This window comes from Rhinoraja longicauda, unplaced genomic scaffold (genome assembly GCF_053455715.1).
Source record: "Rhinoraja longicauda isolate Sanriku21f unplaced genomic scaffold, sRhiLon1.1 Scf000084, whole genome shotgun sequence".
NCBI lineage: Eukaryota > Metazoa > Chordata > Chondrichthyes > Rajiformes > Arhynchobatidae > Rhinoraja > Rhinoraja longicauda.
This window is the reverse complement of record NW_027601302.1, coordinates 142,305-148,458: the sequence shown is the minus strand read 5'-3', so window position 1 is coordinate 148,458 and position 6,154 is coordinate 142,305.

The window sequence follows — 6,154 nt, the reverse complement described above, 5'->3', positions numbered from 1 at the left end:
CCTCAGACCCCCACACATCTGAGCACCAGCGCCCCACACACCTGGCTCTCACCCTCCCCACACACATGACCCCCTGATACCCAGCCCCTCACACACATGACCCCCGCCCCCCCATACACTTGACCCCCTGACACACAACCCCCCCCCCACACATGACCGCCAGCCCCCCGACATACCTGAACCGCAGACCCCACCACACACCTGACACCCAGACACCCACGCACCTGGCCCTTGGCCCCCCACATACCTGCCCCCCTGCACCCCAGACACCTGACCACCAGCATCCCACACACCTGAACCACAGCCCCCACACACACAACTGACTCCCTGACCCCCAAGCCCCTCACACACCTGAACCATTGCCCCTACCACACACCTGACCCGTCAGCCACCCCACACACCTGACCCCCAGACCCCCACAACCTGACCCTCAGCCCGCCCATAACCTGACCCTAAGCCCACCCACACACCTAACCCCCTGCCCCCACACACGTGAAACCCAGCCACCCCATACCTGACACCCCAGCCCCCAAAAACAGCTGACACCCAGCCACCCACACACGTGACCCTCCGCCCCCCCCCACATACCTGATACTCAGACCCCCACACACGTGACCCCCAGAAACCGCACATGTGCCCCCGTGACCCCCACACACTTGACCCCCAGCCCCCACTCAGCTGACCCACTGACACCCAGCCCCCTACAAATATGACCCCCAGCCCCCCATACATCTAACCCCCTGAGCCCCAGCCCCCCACTCATCAGATCCCCCCAGCCTGACCCCCCCCCAGCCACCGAACACCCCGAAACCCCTTCCCCCCACACACGTGAGCCCCAGCCCCCCCCCACACATGAGCCCCAGCCCCCCAGACTCAAATGCAACCCAGCCCCCCCACACACTTGATCCCCTGACCCACAGCCCCCGCACACACAGCTGACCCACAGCCTCCCCACAAACCGGGCCCCCTGGTCTCCCACCCCCCCCCCACAAACCTGACCCCAACCCCACAACACACCTGACCCCACCCCACAACACATCTGCCCCCCACTCCCACAACACACTTGACCCCACCCCCACAACACACACCTGAATACCAGCCCTCCCACACACCTGACCCCCAGTCCCCTCACACACCTGACCCCCAGTCTGCCCACACACCTGGCCCCCAGATCCCAGACACACACACAACAAAACCCTCGCCCCCCACACTCCAAACCCCCAGCTCCCCACACGCCTAACCCCCAGCCCGTCACACACGTCCCCCAGCCCCCCTCCCCCACACACCTGAACCCCTCAGCCCCCCATATATCTGACCCCAGCCCTCTACGCACCTGACCCCCAGCCCGCCAGACACGTCCCCCAGCCCCCCCCCCACATACCTGTCCACAAGCCCACGCACAAACCTGACCTCCAACCACACCACACACCTGTCCTCCAGCCCCCACACACCTGACACTGAGCCTCCCACTCACCTGACCCACTGACCCACACCCCCCGCACACACCTAACCCCAAGACTCGCCACAAAACTGACAACCAGCCACCCCATACACCTGACTCCCAGCCCCCAACACACACCTGACCCCCAGCCCCGCACACACCTGAACTACAGCCCCCTGCATACCTGAGCCCCAGACCCCACAAACTTGATCCCAAGCCCGCCACACACTTGATCCCTAGCCCGCCACACGTTTGATCTCCAGCCCCCCACATACCTGGCTCCCAGCCCCCACGCAGCAGACATCCAATCCCCCCACATACACCTGACCCACAGCCCCCACACACACCTCACCTCCAGCTCCCCACATACCTGAACCACAGTTCCCCTACACACTTGACCCCCAGACCCCAACTCACCTGACCAACTGACCTCCCACACACCTTATCCGCCAATCCACCCACATACCTGACCCCATGGCCACCCAAATACCTAAATCCAAGTCCCTCACACACCTGACCCATGATCCCCAGTACCCACACACACATGACCCCGAGCCGCCCAAACAGGTGCCCCCAGCCTCCCCCCCACACTCCGGAACCACAGCCCCCCACACACACCTGATCCCCAGCCCCACCACACATCTCCCACAGCCCACCCACACACCTGTCCCTCAGCGCCCGACACAACTGACCCCCAGACCACCCACACAATTGTACCCCCAGCCCCCAGCAACCTGATCCCCAGCCCCCCACACATATGGCTCCCTCCCCCCACACATGTCACCCCTGATATCCAGCCTCCCACACCTTTGACCCCCACCCCCCCCATACACTTGACTCCCTGACACCCAGCCCCCCCTCACATGACCGCCAGCCCCCGACATACCTGAACCGCAGCCCCTACCACACACCTGACACCCAGACACCCACACACCTGGCCCTCAGCCCCCCACACACCTGAACACCAGCCGTTCCACACACACCTTAACCCCTGACCCCAAGCCCCACCACACACCTGAACCACAGCCCCGACCACACACCTGACCACGCAGCCACCCCACACACCTGAAACCCAGACCCCCACAACCTGACACAGCCCACCCACACACCTAACCCCCAGCCCCCACACACCTGACACACAGGCCCCCCACCATACCCCCGACCAACAGGCACCCAACCCCCACAAACCGGAACAACTGAGGTCCAAGCCCTTCACACACCTGACCACCACCTCCCCACGCATCTAACTCCCTCACCATCTGCACCTCTCACACATGAACCCCAGCCCCATCACACACACCTGACCCTCAGCCCCCCCCCCACGGATCTGAATCCCAACCACCCCCACATACATGACCCCAATCCCCCCGACCCACCTGACCCCCAGCCCCCCATACAACTCACCCGCAGCCCCCCCACACAACTGAACCCCAGCCCCGCACATAGCTGACCCCCTGACCCCACACACACCTGACCTCTAGCCACACCATACATCTGTCCTCCAGCCCCCACACACCTGATACCCAGCCCCCCACTCACCTGACCCACTGACCCATAGGCCCCGCACACGCCTAACCCCCAGCCTCGCCACACAAATGACCAGCAGCCACCCCACACACACCTGACCCTCAGCCCCGCACAAACCTGACCTCCAGCCCCCTGCATACTTGAGCCCCAGCCCTCGACACACTTGATCCCCAGCCCCCCACACACCTGATCCCCAGCCCCCCACACACCTGATCCCCAACCCCCACACGCCTGACCTCCAGCCGCCCACGTACCTGACTCCCAGCCCCCACACACCAGACATTTATAAAAGACGAAATTGCTGAGCATTTGGATAGCAGGAACAGGATCATTCCGAGTCAGCATGGATTTACGAAGGAGAAATCATGCTTGACAAATCTACTGGAATTTTTTGAGGATGTAAACATAGAAACATAGAAACATAGAAAATAGGTGCAGGAGTAGGCCATTCGGCCCCTCGAGCCTGCACCGCCATTCAATATGATCATGGCTGATCATTCAGCTCAGTAGCCTGTACCTGCCTTCTCTCCATACCCCCTGACCCCTTTAGCAAAAAGGGCCACATCTAACTCCCTCTTAAATATAGCCAATGAACTGGCCTCAACTACCTTCTGTGGCAGAGAATTCCACAGACTCACCACTCTCTGTGTGAAGAAATGTTTTCTCATCTCGGTCCTAAAAGACTTCCCCCTTATCCTTAAGCTGTGATCCCTGGTTCTGGACTCACCCAACATCGGGAACAATCTTCCCGCATCTAGCCTCTCCAACCCCTTAAGAATTTTATATGTTTCTATAAGATCCCCCCTCAGTCTTCTAAATTCCAGCGAGTACAAGCCCAGTCTATCCAGTCTTTCCTCATATGTAAGTCCCGCCATCCCAGGGATCAATCTGGTGAACCTTCTCTGTACTCCCTCTAAGGCAAGAACGTCATTCCTCAGGTTAGGAGACCAAAACGGCACACAATACTCCAGGTGCGGTCCCACCAAGGCCCTGTACAACTGCAGCAGAACCTCCCTGCTCCTAAACTCAAATCCTCTTGCTATGAATGCCATCATACCATTCGCTTTCTTCACTGCTTGCTGCACCTGCATGCTTGCTTTCAATGACTGGTGCACCATGACACCCAGGTCACGTTGCATCTCCCCTTCTCCCAATCGGCCACCATTCAGGTAATACTCTGCTTTCCTGTTCTTGCCGCCAAAGTGGATAACCTCACATTTATCCACATTATATTGCATCTGCCATGCATTTGCCCACTCGCCTAATCTATCCAAGTCAGTCTGCAGCCTCCTAGCATCCTCCTCGGAGCTAACAGTGCCACCCAGCTTCGTGTCATCCGCAAACTTAGAGATGTTGCATTCAATTCCCTCGTCCAAATCATTAATATACACTGTAAATAACTGGGGTCCCAGCACTGAGCCTTGCGGTACCCCATTAGTCACTGCCTGCCATTCCGAAAAGGACCCGTTTATTCCTACTCTTTGCTTCCTTACCGCCAACCAATTTTCTATCCACCTCAACACTGAACCCTCAACACCAATCTCCTATGTGGGACCTTGTCGAAGACCTTGTGAAAGTCCAGATATAACACATCGACTGGTTCTCCCTTATCCACTCTACTAGTTACATCCTCGAAAAATTCTATAAGATTCGTCAGACATGATTTGCCTTTGGTAAATCCATGCTGACTTTGTCCGATGATATCACCACTTTCCAAAGGGGGGGGGCTGGAGGTCAGGTGTGTAGGGGTCAGCGGGTCAGATGTGCGGAGGGCTACGTGTAAGGTTTGTGGGGCGCTGGGGGACATGAGTGTGGGGGTCGCTGGAGGTTAGGCGTGTGTGGGGCGCTGGGGTCACGTGTGTGTGGGGGAGCTTGCGGTCAAGTGTGTGGGCGTCTGGGCGGCAGCAGGGCGGCTGGTCGTCAGGTTTGTGGGGGAGCCGTGGGTCATGTCTTTTGGGAGGTCAGGAGATCAGGTATGTGGGGAGAATGGCGGTGCTGGTTCGAACGGCCAAATGGCCTTCACCTATTTTTCCATGTTTCTATGTCTCACTCTCACTCTCTCTGTCTCCCCCCTCTCGCTCTCTCTCGCTCTCCCCTCTCTCTCCCCTCCCCTTTCCCCACCCCCTCTCCCCTCTCCCTCGCCTTCTCCCTCTCTAACCCAGACACTTACGTCTACGATGTGTCTCTGGCATTGAGCGCAGCGGAGAGAGAAGGGACCGAGGAAGTCCATCCCACGAGGCTAATAGATCGGGTAGACGCACAAAGTCTCGTGCCCAGTGTGGAGGAATCGAGGACATAAGTGCAAGGTGAAGATTTAGTAGGTATCTGAGGGGTAACATTTTCACACAAAGGGTGGTGGGTGTATGGAACGAGGTGCCGGAGGAAGAAGGTGAGGCAGGGACTATCCCATCATTTTTTTTTTTTTTTTTTTTTTTTTTTTTTTTATTAAAAGTACGGTAAATTACAATAATACAACAGGTATATCTTAATACATTTTTTATACCGCTTCCTTTTTTTGAGCTTTAAGAAAAAGATAGAAGTAAAGAAGTAAAGAAAGAAAGTGCGCAAGAGTCGTGAAGTGCAAGAGAGTGTTGGGAAAAGAAAGCCCCTTGGAAAAGAAGTTAGAGAAGGAAGTAAAGTAAGAAAGTAGACCCTAGAAAAGAAAGAAAAAAGAAAGAAAAAAAAAAAGTAGAAACAATCGCTCTATTATAACATTAAACTCCGCAGGAAGGGGACTACCAACCAAGTCTGTTTTGTTGTTTTACCTCCCGTTACCAGGTCCTGATACCATTTATTTATTTATTTCTTTGTAAAATTACTATTGCACCTCATGCTTGTAATAGGTCCAGAAACGTAGACCACGTCTTTTGGAATTGGTCTGCTTTACCTGCTAAGAGGAATCTCATCTCTTCCAAATGTAGTGTTTCAAACATATTTGATATCCACATTTTTATTGTTGGTGTGGGCGCATTTTTCCAGAATTTCAGTATGAGCTTTTTTCCCACTATTAGCCCGTAATTAAATAAATTCTTCTGAAACACGTTTAATTCAGGGTTACCTTCCGATATTCCAAAAATGATCCATTCTGGTTTTGGTACCAGTTTTATTTTGATTAATTTTGAAAAAATATCAAATATTTCATACCAGAATTTTTGGATTTTTGTACAAAAAACAAAAGAATGCGCT